Raw genomic sequence first — 23,513 nt, 5'->3', positions numbered from 1 at the left:
AGAAGGCGAAACTCGGTCACAAAAGGGGAATGAATAATTCGGGAACAGCGGTTGAGCAACAATAGACGAGTTGAGAACACCCGTCGCGCCCAGGCGACATTGGCCATCCGCAAAGTCTGCAACATGTTAATTCGATGTAGACCAGACAGAAAAGGCGCCAATGTACTGATGGTTCAAGTTTGTAAAACAGGTAACCAATCACTACCGAGGGCCGGACCGGGGGTGCGGCATGCAAATATCGGGGGCAGTGTTTTCCTTGTATGTTACAATAAAAGCCTGAATTGGCGGGAAGGGAGCGCGAGTGTGATCGCGGAGCAACTAACCGTCGTTCGCTCTCAGAGGTCCGCTTCCGACGATATTGAAGACAATTTTCCTGTGTGCCGAGTCGTTTCTTTAACTTTGTCCGAGAAAATCTCTGACACTCGTGTGTCATTTTCTTGGAGTTTCCTGCAAATGAAATTCAATGGCACCCTTTTAGGTTTGGCATAACATTTTCTCATTAATTGAAGAGAAAGTCGAGTGAAAAGTAAAGGAAGCTTTAGTGGCAAATGGTTCACTGTTTTTGGTCATGAAACAAGTTCCAAAGTCATGAAAGCGAATGTTTGACTACTTCTTCGGCTTTTTCATCATACATATGCCAAATATTAACACAGAAGGCTACGGCAAAGAGGAAAATCTGATAACAAGCATACTAGAAGAGGAAAAATGGGGAACACATCTATCTGTACCTGGAAATGTCATTATCCAACAAAATATTTTGTAGCTTGTTTTTAAATAAGAAAACTGTATAATACATTTATTTTTAAAATGTTGCCATCTGTATTTTCTTTAAAAAGGGCCAAAGCATCCCCTGGAAACTCCATCTGTGCTTCTTTCCCATGCTTCTCTCTGTCACCATTTTGAGAAATGAGGCCGCAAATGAACGCTACACACTAACACGACTAAAAACTCAATGACCCGATAGAAAAGACTTCAGTACAGCATGGCCAAAACAAAGAAAGTTGTACTTCTCCGAGAATACCAGGAGTTCTATACTTAAATCTCTTACAAATGATAATTCACATGCTCCAGGCTGGCTGTGCATAATATATTGTGTTGGCTGCTGTTAAGTCAATGAGGCCTTCAAAAGTGCTTCGCCACACAGAGACCAAATTGAGGACGCCCGCTGATTCTCCGTTGTGGTGAGAAATATTCATTCTACGCTTCTTTATGTTTTAATGTGTGCAGTTTGTCTTTCATGACAATCTTGTGCAGCGAAAAAATGTTGGAGAGCACCAGCCGCTTTATAATGGCTTAATTCATACATACTGTATGAAGAGACTTTATTTAACATAAGTAAGGCGGCCGACCCGCTGGGTGGTGTGGCTCCAAGAATGTGCACGCCGCTCTCAAGCGCTAATCTCCTGCGCTAATCTCCTGCTGACCATCCTGTCAGACATATACTGTACTGCATGTTTATTTGATCGAGGGACAAAAAGTCTCCTTTAATGACACTGACGGTCGACCTGGCTTGGGGTGGAAACCCAAGTGCCACTTCATATTCACGCCTGAGGGAGCCAGAATGACATGCATACAGGCATGCACACACACAGGTACTGTACCTACCATCAAGCATGTCTGCACACACACACACACACGCGCATGCACCCACACGCACACAGTCACTTCCCTGTCACATGGCCATGGAAAAGGCCTGAGGGGAAGTGGGGATGAAGCTTCATTGAAGGGCAGAGCGGGCACGTGCCTCCCTTCACCCTCCAGCCATCCAGCCACCTGCTATTCACCACCCACCCAGCTTGCCTGCCCCTAATTTGGCTTTGCACCAACAGTGACATTCTTGAACCAGGCAGAGCAGAAAAAAATGTGGATGGCTGGGATAGAACAGCTCGGTGACAGGTGCCACCTCCAATGTGAGCAGCCCTTCCTTGGAGTTGTTAACTATTCAATTAAGCCGCACATCACGTTGAATGTGTGCCAGCGCCTAATTACCTGTGAGACCTTGCCTGTGAATATGCATGCGCGTGGATGACAGCTTTCACAGCAAGTTACTGTTGTTCTCGCTAGATATATCAATGGGCGTGCGTGTTGCGTATACGTTCAGCGGGCTCCTCTCGCCATTTCCATCTCCCAGCTCCAATAAACGCCTCATGGACGGAAGCTGCCTTATTGCTCTCGGTAAAATATGAGTGTGGGCATTTGATGAAAATAAAAACAATCCCATTTAAGCATGTTTGAAAACGACTGCCGACATGTGGCCTCCTCATCTCGCACCATTAAAATAACGAAATGCCAGCGAGAGCTCAGCTTCCGCAGTGCCGCCGCTGACACCCATCAAAACAAATCTATGTTTCATGGCCACTTACAGATGTATAAATAGCCAAAATGAGGTGCGCTAAACATCTATAAAATGGCACTGAGAGGTTGCCAAAAGATGGTGAGTGTCATGAGCCAGGCGCGACGGTAATCAATCCGGTCTGCGAGGAAAGCAAGGGAGGGGAGTGAACTGCATGGCGAGGCTAAGAGGCGAGGAGCAAGCGCCACAACGGGCAGCCAGTAAATCACCCGTGCAGGGCATGCTCGCCCCACTGACACGCAACCACTTGAGGTGACGTCGGGCCTGATGGATCACCACAGTACACTCCCTTCAGGCAAACGGGCACGACAAGCATTGACACAACAAATTATTAGTCACTGTTGGGGGTACCGACTTAACATGCCAATGGCCTGGCAGCTGATGGGCAGTTGTATTGGCACGGCGGAACATTATGCGCAGCAACACCGGGTATGTAAATGTAAAAACAAAACAAAACAAAAAAAAACCACGTGCCACTATTGAAAGTGCTTTTGAATAACTTTGAAATAAAATTCTGTTGTTCTTTTCCCCTGGCATTTATTGCTTTCTCGCAAAAGCCTGAAGGGTTTGTGCTTACAGTGACGAGTATTTCAAACTGTTTATAATTCCTTCCACCTTTTCCCAATACATCTAAAGAAAAAAAACAGCCCAAAAGCATGATGCTGCCACCACTTGACTTCACTTTCGGAAGTTTTTGCTGATGATCCAAGTTATGTTTCAAACGTTTGTTGTGGCAGAAAAATGTGTGCCGAACATACATCAGCAAATACTGTGGTCACACCAGTGCGACCAGTACAAAAGTTCGTGTCGAGACCCCTCTTATGGCTTGTATTCAGTTTGCAAAACAAACCACATACAGTCGAGGCTAAAGACAATTATGCATACTTATGTCTACGAGAAGTCGTATAACAGGATGGTGAGAATGATTTATTTGAGAATTACCGCTACCAAAGCAAGCTTTGATTTTGCCATTTGACAAGTTGACAGAGTGGCTCTTGACATACGGATACTTATGCTCTCAACATGGAGAGGACCAGAGTTCGGACAGCCAAGAAAGACACTGGATATTCACATTAGTACAAACAGTACGCAAAGGAGCATGAGAAAATATGAAGGAAAAAAAACCAAACAAAGTTGTTTTTTTTACAGTTTCTATCGAGGTATGGCTTCACACAAAACATAAGAACGATGAGATTTTAGGATGTCTTTGTCAACAGAGCTGGCTGGCGGCTGAGCCGAAAATGAGCGTGGAAGTCTTTATGGAGCAACAACCCACACATCAAATTATAGACACAAGTTACGTTGCTATCCATCAAAACACAGATGCAACGTGACTACACCCCATCAATGTCCTTTTTGTCTGAAAGAACAAAATAAATCCACAGCGCTATAAATATATGCTCGGCAATCTTCCAGGCACACTCTCAGACACAATATACAGTAACCTGCCACTTTAGTAAAACATCAATTCCTCTTTTTCTCAATCTTGTTGTCGAAACACTTAGTAAGACCAAAAATACTCCTTGAACGACTGAAGACATCCCAACTTCTCGACAGGATTCCTTAATGGCAGGTATGCTGGTCTTTGCTGCTTTTATTTTGGAACATTTTATTACCACGTTCCCCTGCTGTGAGGAAGCCACAATAGCTGATCAAGGAAAATCCGCACAAGCCCTTTCTCTTGATAAGCAACCTAAAATTGTCTTTAAATTCCGATTGGATTCGTAACCAATGCTGCATTCGAGAAAAATGGGAAGTCGGATTTTTCCAACTTCCAATGAAGAAAATTTCACTCGAATGCCGCTTTGAACTGCCGAGTTGTGAAACGACTTCAATGTGACGTCTGTTAATTTGTTTGTTGTTGTCTGAATTAGTTTTGCTCCATGTACAGCGGTGGTTGTTTTAAAGTGCTCTGTAAAATACAGCGGAGCTCCCATGAATGGCAAAACAATACTGACAAGATTCGAAACAAACATTCTCACTCTATTTATTATTACATGAATTTAGCTATTCGACAGAACTTCACATAACACAACATGATTTGCAATGACTGTGTGAATATATGTCATTATCTCCCTACGTTATTTGGTGAAATAAATGAAATGCTTTGAAGATAAGATCTAGCTTTATTTGAATAAATGAGAGAAATAATGAAGGTTTTCTGGAGGTTAAAATGTATTGTGAACAACAAATAACCATCTTTGTTGTTTATATCCACCTCGAACGCTTTGAGGTCGGAACTAGGACAATCCGAATGAGATAAATCCGACCACTCATCTTCCTCGAATGCAGCATTTGCAACTGCTGCATCAACGACCTGCGGCGTAGTTCAGCACGTGCAGTGTTTGACGTAACCGCTCAACACTTTCACGCCCACCCCGTCTTGTCCTGGTGACAAGTACGTTTGTTTGACTGCCACCATTTGCACCATCCACCTCCCGAAAAAACCACCACCAGTCCATCAACAATCACGGGTTCTTGTGTGATGGCTACCATTCAAAATATTCCTGGCCTGAATTTTGGTTGCAGTACGTCCCTGATTGGCGCTCCCTGGTCTGGCACATTGGGTCTTGTGTCGCGTCGTGACATCATGAACAGTCAAATCCGTTTGGTGTGTTTGGAGCTGTTCAGACTGAGACGCATCCTGTCCCAATGCAACATGACAGTAGCTCCCAAATGTAGTTTCAATCCATCTCATGCTGTGTGACTGTTCAGACTACTAAAGAGCCATCTGGGTTCAATGTGGTTGGGCTAAAAATCAACATTTGGCTGACAGTCTCAACAAGGCCTTTGACTGGACTTTTTTCACATTATTGTAATGTATTGTTGTCATTCACCTCCTAGTTTGTAACTAGTGACATGCACAGTAACGTATGTGGATTTTGATTCTGTATTGACAGCATCTGTTTATGCTTGTGTGTGTCCTTGCATCAGGGAGTTCGCAACAAAAGAAAGTGAAAGCAGCTTTGTGATTGTGAGGCGGCCAGATGTGCACCTCCCGTCTCCCAGAGCGCCAATGGCACTTTAATGACGGAGACTTGGGTGTACATTAGATAATTAGACTCCAGAGTACAATATTACAGACTGGATAATATTGTTTTTCCCTCTGGCTGATGATTCATTATAAAAATAAGAAATGGTTTACCAGATGTCTCCTGGGGTGGGAAAAAAAATCTGAGAGACCTGTAACACAGTGGAAAACAAACTAAAACAAACACCGTATCCTTTTATTTATTCTCTTCATCCCAAAGGTGAGAAGATCATTATACTTGCTTTCTTTCAATTTGCAAACTCATTAAGGGTTCGAGCTAATTACGCTACACAAAATTAGCACCATTTGATAGTGACTCTAATGACAACTTGCAAGCTTTAGGAAGGGTTACAAACGCTCAGAGAGTATTCAAGTCCACAGTACCTTTCTAGTAAATTACCATTTATTTTAAGTTGAATGTTGATTTATCCAGAAAAAAATTGACTCCTGTGTTTGTGTATTGTCTTTAAGATATTAAAAAAATGCATGGAAAAGACAAGCACAATTTGGATAGAAGAATAGGTTAACACCCCCCCCCCCCATACATCAAAATGGAGGTGTTTTCTTGAGGTGACTTCCACATGCATGTGTGAGGAGTTGTTGTGTCTGTCATAAAATGGCAACTTGCAATATGGCAGCACACGTTACATTACTGCATCGGTCAGTCTCTCCTTATCCCATCACACAGACTACACCCTGTGGCTATTTGTGATGACATTCAGAGTTAGCAAGAGGGCGAATAAGGGTGAGGAGTATCGGGGGAAGTGAAGTTAGAGAGTAACCTCTTCTACCTCTTCCCACTTAATACGGACATTTTTATTTTTGTTTCCTCTATTTTGTAACTGTATTAGAGACCCTGTGAAGCGGATTTGGGTATTTGTTTGTAAACGCCATTATCTCCCTAACATTGTGTAGACATATTTGAAGATAATTGTCGAACCGTTCAAAGACTAAGAACAGTGGAGAATGGCTCTATACTGAACTTTTTTCACCCATTTGGGGAGTGGCTAAAACATTTTTGTTTCTGTTTTTATTTTTTTTGGGTGAACTGTATTTTGGATGGAACCAAAAAAGTGTTGGTTTTTTTTTTTGAAGGTCAGATTGAAAGTCAAAATTCTCTCCCACATCTGGTCTCCTGATTAATTTCCAACTAAACTGCCATTAGCATAACATTTCCATGCATCAAGACCAACTATGAAACCATTTTATCAAGCTCCTTGTCAAGTAGCAAATTTCTCATTTTGTTTGTCATATCGCTTTCATACCGGGTTGTGATGGCTGCAGACATGGCGGTGAAGGGTAATAGAGAATTGTTATTCCAAAGATAAATGGAGTCATCAATCAAAATTAATCAACCCTCTAGGTTTGGAATGATGCAAGCACACAGTCATGCATGCATGCATGCGTGCTTACATCTGCACATGCAGCCAAGGTCAGTGGCGGGAAAAGGTGAGGGAGGAAGCGGGTGACCGTTGGCTTGCTTTGAACTGGCTAAAACAAAACAAAAGCCCAGTTGAATCTTTCATCTTGTGGCACTTGAAGTCAGCAGCTCCACTGTCAAGTATCCGTCAACGCACAAGGCAGAACACACTCATCAAAAACTTGTCACTTTGCCTCCATAAATAATTTCAACCGCCGCTTTGATTACTAATTGTCACCGGTGCCTCGCCCTCCAAAATGCTCTTCAATTAATTGTGAAAAATAAGGACGAAGAGTGTCGGACGGGGTGAATGTAAATAAGGCTGCAGAATCAATGGATTCTAATCAATCTGATCTAATTAAAAAGAACTACAGTGTGGATCAAGATGAAAATAAATTTACTATGCCCGCAGAACAATACAAATTGTCATGCCATACTGCTTGCAGGCTGTGCTGTTTATTGACACCTTGAAAGAAGAGATTGCGACACCCTTGATCAGCTGTCATGACACCCACAACACCATAATTCATTAGACAGTGACAGGCTGTAATACTAAACGAAATAGCGACTAACTCGAGAGGAGATGCTATACATAAGAGGGGGAATTAAAGGATTTTTATTGAACCTCCCTTGACCACTGTCAAATATTTATCAAAATTGTAGCCCTTGTAGTATGTCGTGGGTGTAGTATGTATACATTTTAGTATTGTCTTCCAATCTATATGCTGGACAGGTTTTTCGTTCGATGTGTCACTTAAGGCTGGTGAAACACAAAACAAAAAAAGTTCAACATTCTATTCATTAGTTTCATGTCATGGATTGGTATGATATTGCCTTGACAAATTTACCCTTTTTTATGTGATATAGTACTTTTACCTATCATGGCAGAAAGGATTTTTTTCTTTTTATTTTATTTCCACTATTTGCGGAAAAGCAAAAATCCGAGGATAATCGACACCCCCTTCCAAGATATTTTAGAATTACCCATAGATAACATAGCAATACTCTTTCCTATTTGACAGGGCTGTTGCCGGACTACATGAGGCATTCCCCCTCACTTGATTACAGTGCCTCAGCACGAAGATGCTACAAGATGGTGCCAAAGGAATAGTTTTAAAGGAGACAGGGCTAGGGTCTAAGGACAAAAACTGTGAGAAATGGAAATGAAAAAAAAAGATGAGATGGTGAATATGTCAATACAACAATAAACAGTGTTTATACTCTATCATTACCTGGCTTTTATTATTATCTTAGTTTGCAAAAAATAAAAAATAAAAAAAATGAAAAATAGAAAGAAAGAAAAAATCAAAGCAAAGCATGTCTCAAACGAGGTGATGGTAAAGTTACAGCCTCACTGTTTGCTTTCTTTACCAGAACAAAAATAAGAGAATGTTGAAATTATTTCATACTCACTAATGGTATAAGTGGTCCACTCATCTTAGTTTGGTGCTGGCAGCATGACTTCACTTCCTTCCCCAATGACAGTGTCAATATGTAAATGAGTGGTTGTGCAGTCCTTGGTGTCGTCTGCCTTTCGCCTGAAGTCAGCTGGCATATGTTCCGGCTCACCCGTGACCCTGAAAGGGATACGGTATTGGATATATAAGGGTGAAGTCATTTCTAAGGTCGATAGATTTTCCCGGACAATTGACTTCTTTCCTCAAATTTGTCATGGCTGACTGTTGTTCAACCATGACCAGGTTTTCCACAACATTTGGACAAGAACAAGGATGATTTGAAAGCATAAATAGAACCATAGACAGTCCACACTCTTCAGCTCTCTTGTCGCTTGTAAACTCTTTCCTTCTTCAGCAAGCCATTATCTGGTGCGTTTAAGTAAATACTACATAAAGCAATTACTAAAAAGCCTAAGAACCACCTCGCTCTATTTGTTTTTGTGTCTGGCAAGATAGAGCGGGGCCAAGTGGCCTTCAGCAAAAATGTATTCTCCAATTTCAGATTTCAGTGACTTCTTCCATGAATAAATAAACCTATGAATAATTGAAAAGAGCAACATAAATAAATTACATCACAAACAATTTCTCTGGTACTCATAAGTATTCTGTAGATAACACGAGTTGCATTTTAATGGTAAGAACAGCAGCACTATGAGACGCATTATTCACCTTTCAGCTCAAAAGCACATTAAAGCTCTCTCAGGAAAGTCCAAAATTCTCAGCAAGGATGTTTCAGGATGGTGGAATTTATGACATACAAGGACTTTGTGGAAAACAAATGTGTGACCAGTCAAATGGAAGGGGAAATAAATAAACCAGAGGAAAAATAAATAAATAAATAAATACATAAATAACGGCAGCTACTAAAATGATTTCTAAAATGCTCTAAGTAAAATACACTTTTTGAGACATGTGGACACAGAGGCAGCAGGAGTATTTTACCTGCATTCGGCCCAAGGTTCAGTTTTATGAAACTGGGTGAACAAAACTATTGCAACAAATAATAGCATGGCCCATGAAGAAGGGGATGCGGGGTGGTCACAATTGATGCACTGAAAAATTAATTTAAAGAAAAGAAAATGCTCAACTCAAAGAACTAAAACCTTTTCTACGTATGCAAAAGGATCTCACATGCCATTCACAAATCTGACTAAATCTGCGTTAGTGAGGACTTCTTCTTTGCCGAAATAATCAGCATTTCAAGATAATGATTTGACAGCATGATTGCAGCCGTGTGCATGGGCTACCTACAATTAAAAAAAAAAAACATGTTGAACCACTACTCTAATGTCAAATTAAACAGTTCAAATTGCATATTATCAATTTGAACTAATACATAAAATAATGGAGAAAGACGTGCTGGATATGTTTGACAAAAGCCTGAAGTGAAAAGGTTGCACCATTTCTGTACTGTTTGCAGTCTCCCAAGAGTTGTGGGAACCAACCTATTAAATTGCACATGCTGGTGCTATGTTAATTATATGTGTTGAATATCCACCAGGACTGAAGTTGGATTATAAATGTAATGAATATGTTTTGTCTTATCTTGTGCAACATGGCTAAGGACAACATGAGGATTTGAAACAATTTCTCACTAATATGAAGATGATACGACCTCATCAAGAACGATCTCATTACCACTTTTGATAATGAAGAAAAGATTGCCCGTATAATGTGCTCGTCCCCCAATTGGGAGGGTGGGGGGCGGGGGTGACGTGCCTACTGAATAAGGAGTTAAATACGGATTACGATTGGAATGATCTTAGAAGAAAGAAGAGTGCATCAACAAACAGAAGAGGAAGTTGCTCTTTGTCCTCTGTTGGCTTCTTTTCAACAAAGCTCATTACGGGATACTATTAATACGCCTTCGAAGCACAAAATGTTAATTAAAAACAAGAGGCAAGTATACATTTTAATGCCTTGCTTATGAATGCCACACACAAACCCCCACAAAAACCCACAAACTAATTTCCTCTGTGATTCTGCTGATTGCATTTTGATCTGGTGTTGAAGTTAATTAGAATCTTTTCATGTGATGAGATGATGGGGGTGACCGCATGGCACGCTGCCACGAGCTCCCCTCCCTCGCCACCCCAACAGCAATCACCCCGGGCCCTGCTCATAATTACTGTGGAATATTTTGAAGATCTTGCCCGGAATCAAGGTCTCAATCTAATTTCGAGCCGTCAACCATTGAGGCCACTCCATTGACCGGGGGATCTGGTTCTGTTCTGCCTCATGCCATTGTTCACCCCATCCTAGAACCAAGGTGGCTCATCATACTTGTTGTCTACTGATTAGTGTGAAGGGCTAGCAGTTTGACACAATCTTTTAAAACAACAAGTCCTGCCATGACTTAAATCACTGTTATTATTATTACATGTGATTATAGGAAAAGGCGGCCCGGTGGACGAGTGGGTAGCGCGCCAACCTCACAGTGTAGAGGTACCTGGTTCAATCACAGCTCCGGCCTTCCTGTATGGAATTTGCATGTTCTCCCCGTGCCTGCGTGGGTTTTCTCCGGGTACTCCGGTTTCCTCCCACATTCCAAAAACATGCATGGCAGCCTGATTGAAAACTTATCTTGTCTCTGTGTGCCCTGCGATTGGCTGGCAAAGGGTTCAGGGTGTCCCCCGCCTACTGACCTAAGACAGCTGCGATAGGCTCCAGGACCCTTTGCGACCCTTGTGAGGATACAGCAGATCGGAAAACGGATAGATGGATGGATTATAGGAAAATACTGACAGTTTCAATGTTCAAATAATCACTTGTACACCATTCATAGAAAATAACAGCGACCCCAACCCATGGCTCGCCTATTAATGTTGGGTCAGCGTTGTAAAATTGCCACCAGGCAATATGTTTTTCTGTCTCTGCCCGCAGTTTAGCACCAATTTCGAAGCTTTACAGGCCTGGCCTCGCACTACTCCGTGTCATACAATTCATGCTGTCCAGGGCATATTTCTTGAAACGGAATCCGTTCTTGACAAACCAAGCTATGGGCTACTACGACCATTGCTGATGAAAACACCCAACTCCCATAGTAGGTGTTTCAGCAAAGCCCGGCACATTCCATCTGGAGCACTGCCCTGGAACAAAAGATCTTTCCATCTGATGCTTTCGAGAATAATAAAGCTTAACACTTCACACTGACTTCAGGATGTTCAAAGGCCAAGCAACATGGATATTGTAAATTGTACTATGCGTTGGAGCAGTGTGACCGACACAAATTTCTCAAACAAGTACCGGTATGTACAGCAGTGGAGAGAAGGGGGCAGAGAGGAGGAGGGCTAATAATACTATGGATGCAAATCTACATTCATAGACCAGATGTTATACAATATGTTATCACTATAATGATATATCACTGTCAATAATAATACTTCCCACATATGTATATATTTGGGAATCAGAAATCGGAATGGCTAATTGGCTAATTATAGTTGACGGTTAGAATTTTGAGCGCTTAAATTATTTTCATGACCATTTACAATTTCGTTCAAAACGCCAGTTGAAGGTGTCCCTCGCCTTCTGCCCAAAGACAGCTGGGATAGGTTTTAGCACGACGGTGACTCTCGAGAGGATAAAGCGGTTCAGATAATGGTTGGATGGATTGCATTTCCTAATTATAAAAATATTTACCATATCTATACACACATAGCATTTTATGAAGAAAATATGCATTTTCTAAATGCATAAATCTAATATGGAACAAAGCTAAGGTTAGCATGCTAGCTTGGCCCTCGGTAAGTGTCGCAGTTTCTCTCACTTTGCTAAATTAAATTGCCACTGGCTTTAGTAATATAAACCCTAGATTAAAATCAAGAGATGATTAAATGCCGTTTGTGCGTCTTTTTTATGGATATTGATAGCTTGCTGTGTATATACTATATCATGTAACATTTTGCTCAAACGGTTGGTGGGTAACACTGGAATTGCAAGTTTATGGAGTGATTGCATAAAGTGGTCAACTGAAAAGAATCGCTTGTTGGAAATGCTGCTTCTCCTGTGGGCTGCAAGCATCTGTGTCGCGTGTTGTGAGAGAGCCTCCGAGACTTCATTAAAACAACATAACTGTCAAAGCGCTGATAAGTTTTTGACTGACACCCAAAGAGAAGGTGGCATTACTTTTATGAAGTGACCAACTCACACAGTGGCAAGATCGGCCCATAAAAATCCATCGCAGATGAAATGAGCGAGTGTTCGCTGGTGTGATAATATACTGTGGTGTGCACCTATGTGGACCCTTCAATTAATCAACCTGTCCGCACTTTGTTTTGAGAGTAATCTTGGCCACCCCCCACCCCCCACCCCAGAGGCACTCAGAAATAAGTGCTATGCTTTGAAGGCCGTTGGTTTACAGTGTGCGCTGTAAAAACACCTCAACTCAAATGCCATACTTCCCTTGCACAAATTTGAACCAGCACTGGAATTGGCTAGCCTGCGCAGATCAAAATGATCTTTTGTCAGGGTTTTGTAGCCCAAGAGGAGGCTGTGCCGATAAAATTAAGATGTGCTAATTAGGATCTATGGCTTCATTTGATTAGATGAAACTAATTGGTGCACCTCATAGCTAAGTGTGGTGACGTTTTCTGATCTGGTGGAAACAAAGAGCTACTTATGTTTGACGTCAGTCGGCTCTTTGTATTGATTTAACCAATTTTACTTTCTGGAATTATACAACAAGATCATCCATCTATCCATTTTCAACACCGCTTATTCTGAAGAGGAATTTCTAGAACTGATCCCAGTTGACTTTGGACAAAAGGCAGACTATACCCTGAACTGGTCGCCAGTCAGTCGGAGGGCACGTATAGAGACATGCGACCATTCACACGCACATACACAGCTTCACTGAGTGGGAAAGACAAGAAGACGAAAAAAGACAATGTCGAAGAAAAAGCAATGACTGGTAGTAATGGCAAGTTGATTTAGGTTTGCATAAGGATTTAGGGAGCACTTCCACCAGAGTTGTACCTTTGGCAACAATGTGAGACGGGATTCTGGTTAAGGTCAGCAAAACTTTAAAGCAAAAAAGAAAAAAAAACCCAAACCTTTTTGGTGTTTAGGAGTAAAAAAAAAAGCGGCAAGTAGTCATCAGCGTGCTCACACTGGGCTTAACAGTTCAAGAGATTGGCAAATAGGGATAGGCTATGTGAAATGTACGTGACTGTACTGTATGTGTGTGTCAAGCTCTTTGTATGATGTACATACAACCATATACAGTGCACTCTATTTACTATTTCAATCAATTTGGATTTTTCATCTGCTAGACAATTACGTTTTTTATTTTTATTTATTTTTTTTCAATGGATTGACTACTGACCAGTAGGTTAACTGGTGGAAGCACAGTGAAAATAACAAGACCGATAATTACAGTTTAGTTCTGCTTGAAACAATGGCGCACTCACGATGACAGACTGGAGCCGAGACCTCAAACGGCGAATGGTGGACCAGCAAAATTTAACAGTCAACTGCCCACCTCTGATTGCAAGAAAAGTAGCACTGTAATTCACCATGCCAATGAAATCACTGGCAACTGGTCGATGTCGACTTCACTTTCATCGCATTAAAGTTGACCAAAAAAACAGAAAAAGTGTAGTCACGCAAAGGGTACAATAAAATAGGGAGAAAATCTCAAGGTCCCAGTTTTGCCCAATGAACAACACTTTGGCTCATAACGAAAACATGCTTGGTTTCCAATGATATCAATCAAAGATGTTGAGCGTGACGGGGTCAAAGGTTTTTTTGTCAGCAGTCTAATGGCCACATTTCCAATTCTGCAGGCTACAGCAGCCGCAAGACTAACGGTCATTAGATATTTCGGCCTTTCCCTGACATTTCGGGGGCCACTGTGTTAAGAAATTATACTGGAGGTGACTGCAGGCTTGAACTGGCAATACAGAACACAATTTGCTCTTGCAAAGGAAATTAAATTTCAAGCTGGAATGACTGTGTGTGAAGCTGGCCTGAGAAAGTGATTGCTCTTAAAATGGATGACCTCCCGCCTCTCACGACTATGAAGGATTACTGTGGACCACTCTCTAAACATTTGAGCAGCATTTGTGAATATCACGTTCATTCTTCGAGCCCATCGAGAATGGATGTTTTCCTCCTGCACTGTCTTTGAAAAGAGCTTCTTACCTCCATCTTAAAGGCAACATGCATACAGTACGTGAATGCTCCACTTAATGTGGGAACTTAATTTTCCTTTCAAAGCAAAGGTTGAGAGGTCAAAACATGACCGACCCCCAACATTCAAAATGCCCGTCCTGTATGACGAACAGGTGAAAAAAGGAAACCAAAAAACAATGAGACCAAGGCAAAAGTGATTACACCGAGGGTATAAAAGTACCTCAGATGAATGAGTATGGTCTGACAGATTTGTTGGAAAACCTCAAGTTTCCTTTGAGAATCCATATTTCCACCCACAGTCTTACCTGAGTGGCTCCCATTCAACAAAATACGCTCACAAACATGGGCCATTTTAATATTCCAATCAAAATCGTTTAACGTTGCAAAAATAGACACCACTGAAACTCAAGCAAAGCTCCATTTTAGATGAAAAAGATTCAAATAAGCCTCATTAAAATTATGAACAATGTATGGAGACATGGGGATAAAGCTCTCTCTTTGAAGGGTGTGTCGTCATTTATATTGAGCACTGTATGCCATCACACGCCAACACATTGCCTTTCTTGCATCTATCCACCTTATAGATCATGCAGTAGTCATTTTTCCTCTAAATAAGACAGCAGGTGTCTAGGGGATTGAATCCTTTTGCGAAGGTGTAAGCACACCTTACTTTTGCGTCATGCATATCGCACCTCTGAAATGATCCATTAGCAGGTTATTGCCAGAAAGACCAAGCAATAAACTGGCGTGGTACACATCGGCTGCAGACAGACAGACAAACAGAGAGTGACAAGCACATTGCTATTGTCCCGATGGGCAAACTTAGGTGTGACTGCATTTAAATCCACTTTTCCTGGTCTCTGACCTTATCTTGCTTCCAAAGAAAGACAAAGGGACCTATTTTCATGTCGAACACAAGTGTAGCGCTTTGCAGGCTCAAAGTACGCATGGGATGATTTTTCTCTCTCTTGGTATTTTCTTAAATTTTGCACAGGTAGAATTGGGTGTATCGAGCCTCCGTTTTGAGCAGACCCCCGGCACGTTTCATAAGCGCGTAAGAGAGAAGTGGATGAGAACAAGACCATTCAGCTGAACACTGGCCTGCCGTGTTGGTTTATTTTAGCAAAGAAAACATCAGAAATATATTGTACATACTAAAACATAAATCAAAGCCTTCAAAGCCAGCGTAGAACAACTGTTAAGGTTTGCAATGGGGTCCAAAGAGTACGAGATTGAGTTAAAGAAAAATAAAGATGAGGATGAACATGGAGAAAAAGCTAGATTGGAAAAGAGAACTCTGAACTCCTGCGCAACCGATTCCACCCTGCGCCGCAGACACTGATGTATAATTTTAATATCTCTAATTTCCACAGCCGCGGCCATTTTCCAAATGTCATTTTCCAATTTGTGTCAAACTGTGTGACCATTTTTCTTAATATAGCTTATGACAAGCTCGGTGGCGAGGCGGATATGCAATTCAGATGGAGCGTTTTACAGGCGCAACAGCAGACACACTCGGGTGTTTGTGTGTTTGTCTTTATCAATGTCAGCTCTCAATGTCGTTTGGCCCACAACGGAGCCAAATATGTGCCTTCAGGGAACCCAACCATAATTCCATCATAAATAGAATAATCATCTTTATCCTAATAAGAGAGAGTTACGAAATGAAAATGTATTACAATATGCATTGACATGAGAGGCTTGAATTAGAATGAGGGCTGATTTGTAACGTTAATTAAAACAGAACCTGATTTTTAGGTAAATCTTGTTTATAAGACACATGAGGAAGATGTTATAATAGCACATCTCAGATATTTGATTGTTGATATGCGAATGAGCACCACGTGCGCTTACAGTCTCACCTTTGTGTTACACTTTGATGATCCAAAAGTAGCTCAACGGTGGTCAATTGGGATCTGCGTCTCCCTCTTGTCCTCGAGCAGCTCTGGATCTATTGTCGAGCGGCAAGAGGAGTAAGGGGGAGTTAAAATAACAAGAACAAGTTGTTGGAAATGAAATTTCAATTCATCCAGTCTCTTTTCCACATGGTTGCGAGAGGCTGTCGTTGAGAGGGAGGGATCAATAGAGTTTAGACAGCAGGGCAGATTTTCTAAGCGCCAGATCAATAGGAAGGGGAGAGGAAAAAAGACCCCGGCTTTTCTTTGCCTGTTGTAGTAAATACGGACAAATCAGCAGCCTAAGGCTAAATGGATTGATCAGCTGTTTCCGAGGTCTGTGTTGTAAATAAAGATCCATTGAAGTCTGTAACTGAGGCCCATAGGCGAACGTGTGACTATTTGGACCAAGGCTCTCAGATATAGACAACACCAATGTGGAGCTTCTACTACTTCTACTTCTATCAATTGGTGACTACCATCCCCACCCCACCCTACCCCACCCCACCCCTAAAATGTTTCAATCTGACTCATGCAAATACGTTCACTTGCATTTGGAAAAAAAAAACAAAAAAAAAAAACTAATCCCATTTTCTAGTTGATACACATTTTCTACAGGCATGAAATGTGACCTTTTTCCCCCAATTTATCTACTGGGCCGTGACATAGGCGGCTGTGGCAGATTAAAGCCTCCACCAATATGTCGGGTGATAATCAGAGGCTAAGATCCTGACAGGATGACTGATCACATGCCTGCTTTGCCTCACCTCTGGACTTATTAAAGAACAACACCACCAGGCCACACTTTCACAAAATGTACTGGTCAACCAAAGTGGAATGTGTGTGGTGAAATTCTTGATGAAAATCACAAAGAAAACCTCTGAAAACCTTGTATCCTAGTAAGATGTGTGTGTCTGTCGCATGTGAAGGGCAAGAGCTTGCTGGTGAGTTGATAAGCGCAAATAGAAACAGGAGACAAATGTTGTCTTTTACGCTTAGAAAATGTGTCCATGTGTCTGAATTCCTTTCCCCGCTGCTTTGTTTCCTGATACAAAGGTCACGGCTGAATCGGAGCATAGAAAAGTGCGCTTGTATTTGGATAGAAGGTCTTTGGACTCGAGCTATAAGTGGCATCCTACATGTGAGACCAGTTTCTCTTACAATTTTGGATTTACAAAGGCTGCATACAAAGTAATGCTTCTGTGACATAAAAACATTTCAAAACAATGCGCTATTGTGATCTACAACTCACTTGACATTCACCTGCCACCGTCGAAAAATCCGACTTGAACATCTGAAATTCACTTGGAGTTAATCACGAAGCACTTTAAAATCATGGCAAGTGTCTGCTGATTCTCATTTTGCATGAACTTTAATGTGAATTGTTGATTCAGAACACTGCCACATCCCCAGTGAAAGCAGGCTGTGTACATTTATGCAAAGCACGTTATGACAGTTTTATTGTGTTTACTGGTGTTAGGTTAATATATTGTTTTAACTCTGTTGATATACTGTACGTCTGTTTTTACTTTATGTACAGCACTTTGGATGCAGCTATGGCTGTTTTGAAAGTGCTCAATAAATAAAGTTCAGGTGAGTTATCTTGGTCCATTTTTTTCCCCCTACAAAAACCTGGCATTCCAGCACGGTTGTTTAAACGTTTTATATCCCCAGCTGGTTGCTTTGGTGCTAAAATGGCGCACAACATCGCACAAAACGATCACAAATCACAAAACACTGCCGAATGCAGTTACTGGACAAAAGTTTAGGGACAGTCGGCTATTACACTGATGGAAAGTGAATAATATAACATAAATATGGCCTCTTTTCTGCAGCCCAAACAGCTTGCAGGGTTTAATAATGCACATTTGAGAGAGGACCAGGCTCACCGTCTGTATTTTATTTCATTCTACATCAAGATCATCCACCCATTAAACCGATTGGCTAATATTTCACAGTGTTAATGTAATGTTTTAGTGTGGGGTAGACATTTATGCTCTTGTACATACTGTATATCTCCCATATTAACATGCAATAATAAGCCCCCACAGGTTACAATGCAACATGACTCGCTGGCTTCTTGAACGCATTACTTTAATAATGCCAATCCTCCAATATATTTATGCATCACATTTTGAGAAAAAGCAGCAATAATATCTATTAAAATGCTGAAATGTCTCCAGCAACTATTTACAGAAGCAATAGCTATATATATAAAAAAAAGTGGTAGCCTGAAGTAAGACTGACAGCTTCTGCTCGCTTCCTCTACCAAACACAATGACAAAGTCGTCACATAGGAGCGGTCATTAAAAATTTAGATTACAGCTTCCCCCTCCTGCCTGTGTGAAAAATTGTCATTCTCTATTTGTTAATAGCATTGTTCTTCTTTCAATATTAACATGCTGTTGGTGACAGATCGTGAGTGAGCTACCTGCTTGCGTATGTGATCAAACCTCATTTACTGACTGGGAGATTGAATGAAAGCTTGTGATCATTAAAAACATGTCTGCCTATAAAATGAGCACTGAATGTTTGCTCCCAACACATTTCATCTCCTGGTACATCTCACTCGAAACTGCTCTTTTCTGTTGTCTTTCAGTCAACCCATATACATTTAAAGCAAGAATATGATGGAATATTCCTTTCAAATTCTTGATATCGTCTTGGTGTTAGCACATCTTGGTTAATGTTACATTTATGCTATGAAATTTGTTGGATGCAAAGAAAAAGAAAAAAGATCTGGCTTATGATTACATTTTTCATGACAATATGAGATCAAGGTAAACCATAATAAACAGTTTAACAATCATTGTCGGTTTACTATTTGGCTAGTCTAAGATAAAAGTCATTGTAAGATAGGTTAGCATGATTTTTTAAAACATAATAGCATGATTGCCTGAGTCATTTTTAACTACAGTCAAAATGGCATACTAAAAAGTGTGCTTCCAGAAAAACATTGTTTCTGTATGCCTAACGATTTGTAACAAGTGAAATGAAGTCTTCTTTTAATTACTTATTTAAATGGCATATTAGTAGCACTACATGTTGGTTAACTAAAGTATTTGCCAAACAGGAGGTCACTCTCGCTACTATCTAATTAGGCATATTAAGCCCAAAGAACATATTTACACATGAATTAAAAGGCAATTATCAGTATAATGTCTGGTTGACCTCTACGTTGTTCATAAAAGAAAAAATAATGAAATCTGTTTGCGGGTCAAGCTGTTACCATCATGAAACCTTAATTAAATGTACAAGGAACTGTCATTTAACATTTTTAACTAACTTTACTACTCTCTGTATAATATTATGACTAGTAAAATTAAAAAAACAACAACCCACAACGCCTAAAAAAGGATAGCTTTATTATAAGGTGGTACTACAAATTTATCAGCTCATATTATGCTATATTTTTAAAAAATTGAATAGCAATTTAATTCATAACTACATTCCAATATGTTGTTACTTTCATCTTAATGGAGCACCTTGGAAAGACATTTTCTGACATTTTCCTAATAAAATATTAAAACGGGCTTTACTCTCATACCACAGTCTTATGATCGGCACATCTCAAAGAGTGCTTCTTAATGTGGTCAAGTCCCCACAGAGTATCTGTTCCATATCGCCTCTCTCCCCAATGTTTTTGAGGTATTTGGGGTATTCTTGGGAGGAGAGATGAGCTATTGAGAGTGTTTACGTTCCTGACTTGTAGAGAGCCTTCTAATATGTAACACAGTGCACTTTGGTATTCAGGTGCCTGGGGCTATTCTCGAAGTGGTCTTTACTTTGAAAACACAGGAGCCCTCCAGGGGGCGACGAGCAGTGGTTGTGTGCTTGTGAGCGTGCGCATGAGGAGGTGGTAATCTGGGAGGGAAGATAAAGGAGGTGAACCGTCAGAATAACACATCCATCAACTAAAAATCGGTCCGCCTCGCACCGTGATAGGGATTTGGGGGGTTGGGGGGGGCGGGTTACGGAATCCATTGAGGATTTGTCTGTAATAATACATTCATCTAATGCATATTAGGGGGAATTGACATGGATTCAGTGGGGAAAATGATTCAAGGCTCATTATTGTCACTGGGTCACAACATGGATTCACATATGATATATGTGTACATTGCTGTCACTTTTTGAACAAAATGGTCTGATGGCCAGTGGCGGCATTGGCGGCGAGTCAATACAGGGCACTCGGGCGCCGCCATACTGGCGAGATGAGTCACCTTGAATAAGACAAAAATAAAGTGGTCCGAATAAGACAAAAAAAAAAAAAACATGGCAAAGAAAACGGACCGATCGAAAAAAGTCCTGTGTAAAAATATTACACATTTATGTTTATGCTATCCATGTACATATTAAAAAAAAACCTAACATGCTGCTGCTTTGATAAAGACTCAAGGTCTACCTACAGATTTTCTTCAATAATTTATTTCGCAATCCCAATTTGGGCAATCAGATCATGATCTCGTCTACTCTGCAATTCCTATCCCTAATAACATGTCCCATGTCCTCTCATTGCTTGTTATCAATGCTTCTAAAAGGAGAACATCAATGGAAATAGAGGAAGAGCACATATTAAAATATCTTTGGCAATGTCACCATTTTTGTAGCTCTAATTAATCAAGAGTTCAACAGACACGGCACAGGCACAAGAGTAGAGATGAGAGGGTGACCCAATTAAAATCAACTTGAAACTCCGACTCGCTCATTAAAGTAACTCTTGCACACAATGAGCAGGGATACAAGGAGAACAAGCTTCATCAGTACCTGAAAAAGATTCGCTGCGTTAATATTCCACCCTGATGGAAGCAGTCACCCCCTTCCAATTCCTTTGTACTTATCTGCCGGTGTTTGGTTCATTTATATTGTGTCTTATAATAACCATCATATTTTCTCCCTACAGATATGCAGATAGGACCAGAGACAATTACCAGTGTGACAGGTAAAGCGGGGGGTAAAGTTTGAAAAGGTTGCCATGTTGATCCATCCACAGACTCAGCTTGAATGTTTCTCTTGCTGTGACCAAGGAGTTTGTTCAACTTTGGCCATTTGCTCACCATTTGGACAAGGGGATGCTTAACAGCAAACTCTAAACTAAGTGAAAACACTTCACAAAATTGGGATTATGCTACATTCGAATCAAAGTTGACTCAGTGCAAAACCCGTGAACTGTAGTATAGCAGGGTTTGGGATGTGTTGTAGAAAAAAAATGCGATCTACAGTTCTCCTGCATACTTGGATGTTTGCATTTGAATGACAGTGTGCCACAAATGCATGTTATTATTGTGCAAACTGTAGAAACGAGGCATAAAACAGCAACACTTTTGTCCTCCATACGAACCAGTAAGATTCTTCATCAACAGTTACATTCGGAATAACAAAATCCAATTTATGGAAAGCCAATCAAAAGTTAATGGCGACACATACTGTTGCAGCACTCTTTCCCATCAGTAATGATGTGACAGCAAATATATGGTATGCGCCAGCATTAAGGTACAGCTATCTGGCCGCTATTTGCATCATAACACAGTGTGCAATATTAATTCCCCATCTTACTGCTTATTGCAAATGCAACATATGAAAAGCTATTAAGGCTCCAAATAAGAAAGCCATTCGCCATCATGTGGATTCGGCACTATTAAAAAGAAAAATCTTGTTAACCATTTGGAATTAGTGTCATTCGCCAACAAGCATTCTGCTGCACTCCAGTAAAATAAGTAATTATGCTTCTCTACCTTCGATATTTTTTTTTTAACCCCCCAACCCATTTGCACAAGCAAAGTGGGAAATGGCAGAATGCGAGAGCGTGTGAACGCAAAGGTAATTAAAGTACTCGCTATCGGTTTGTTTAATGTAGGCTTCAGGCCGGCTGGAGGCGTAGCAAGATGAGAAACATGCTCATTGTTCCGTCTCTGTCAACAAGCCACAGGCTAACCCTGTGCTAACCCATACATCACTTATTCCCGATTTACAATTCAAAAACTAAATAGGGAACTACCCGCATGAAAAACTTCACCTGATGATTCCTCTGGCTTTCATTTGCATGTCAACCGAGTTCTGACATTACCGTTTTTCGACTCTCATCACTTCGAGCACAGGTCTCAAACTCACGGCGCAGGGGCCAGATCCGGCCCGCCACTTCATTTTACATGGCCCGCGAAAGCAAATTATGTGCAACAATAATATTGATGAAATACCAAAATTGCATATTGCCGTTCCTTTTAGAAACATTGAGAGCCAGCTTTTTTTAAACAACTACCCCTTTTAAAAGAAATGTAATAAGATATGAACTAACAGTTTTTACTGGCCTCTGACTTCAAAACTCAAAACATGAATACAATTTTTATAAGTGACTTAGTAATCTGCAATAATGGCAACCTGTAATTTTCTGTTTTATAAGTAGTTGGAAAGGAAAGTTCAACTGGGCAAAAACAGCTTGAAGCCTCTTTCTTGGAAACGTGTTTACTATCTGCCAAACTGCCGCCTGTTGTCAAGTGAACTGAGTTGAGTTCACTGCCACCGTGCAGTGTATGTATCTGGATTTTTTTGGTTCACAAGAGGATGAATGGATGGAATTTTTCTTGTAGGCATCTTGTCAAGAAACTAAAATGACCTTCAATGGAAAAAGTCTTTCTGTTGAAGCACTCCATTTTAAAACTTGTGACTCTAAATTAGTGCACTCCAAGTAAAAAAAAAGATCCACAGCCGAGGACCTTGAAAGTTCACGTCTTAGAAACGCCCCGAGGGTAGCATTTCTTCATTTAAAATAATAGCAGTAGAACACAGAATGCTTCAAGGTTATGGATGCGTCAGACTGAAGAGTCTTCCCAACACCTTCCAAGTAGCTGCTATTTTGCAATCATGTTTTGTTATAACTATGCAAGAATATTTTGTGGAATAATCTCTCTGGTGCGTCAGAATAAACAGCACAATGTCTCTAAAACTAAGGTGTGTCACGTACTTCAGGCAAGCAAAGACTAAAATAAATAAATACAATATCAAAAGTTAGAAGGAGTTCACTCTTTTCGAGTGAACACAGAAATTGCTGGATTGTGTATTTGACCCCTTAATCATGATCTTCCCGGCTCAATGGGTGACCGACCCATGTTGCTTTCAGCCTAGCTCATTCTGTCATGGGAAAGAAAGTAAAAAAGGTGACTTATGGCGTTGCATGTAAGGCCTCTAAGTTGTTTTATGACCGGACCTTCAGGGCCTATTTAGG

The 23,513-nt window shown here is 40.8% G+C and overlaps 1 long non-coding RNA gene across 1 annotated transcript in view; it reads right to left on the bottom strand.

The window, feature by feature from the left end:
* LOC127599685 (uncharacterized) overlaps window positions 1-23,513 on the bottom strand; it is a 46,881-nt gene that overhangs the window by 8,623 nt on the left and 14,745 nt on the right. The window contains exons 5-6 of the long non-coding RNA XR_007962161.1: window positions 16,259-16,347; window positions 8,218-8,381 (exon numbers count right to left, since the gene is read on the bottom strand). This is a non-coding gene — a long non-coding RNA (uncharacterized LOC127599685). The remainder of the gene's footprint in view (window positions 1-8,217; window positions 8,382-16,258; window positions 16,348-23,513) is intronic.

The sequence above is a fragment of the Hippocampus zosterae genome, chromosome 4, assembly GCF_025434085.1.
Source record: "Hippocampus zosterae strain Florida chromosome 4, ASM2543408v3, whole genome shotgun sequence".
NCBI classification, from domain to species: domain Eukaryota; kingdom Metazoa; phylum Chordata; class Actinopteri; order Syngnathiformes; family Syngnathidae; genus Hippocampus; species Hippocampus zosterae.
Note: the sequence above shows the minus strand (reverse complement) of the source record. Positions and strands in the feature narration are given on the sequence as shown.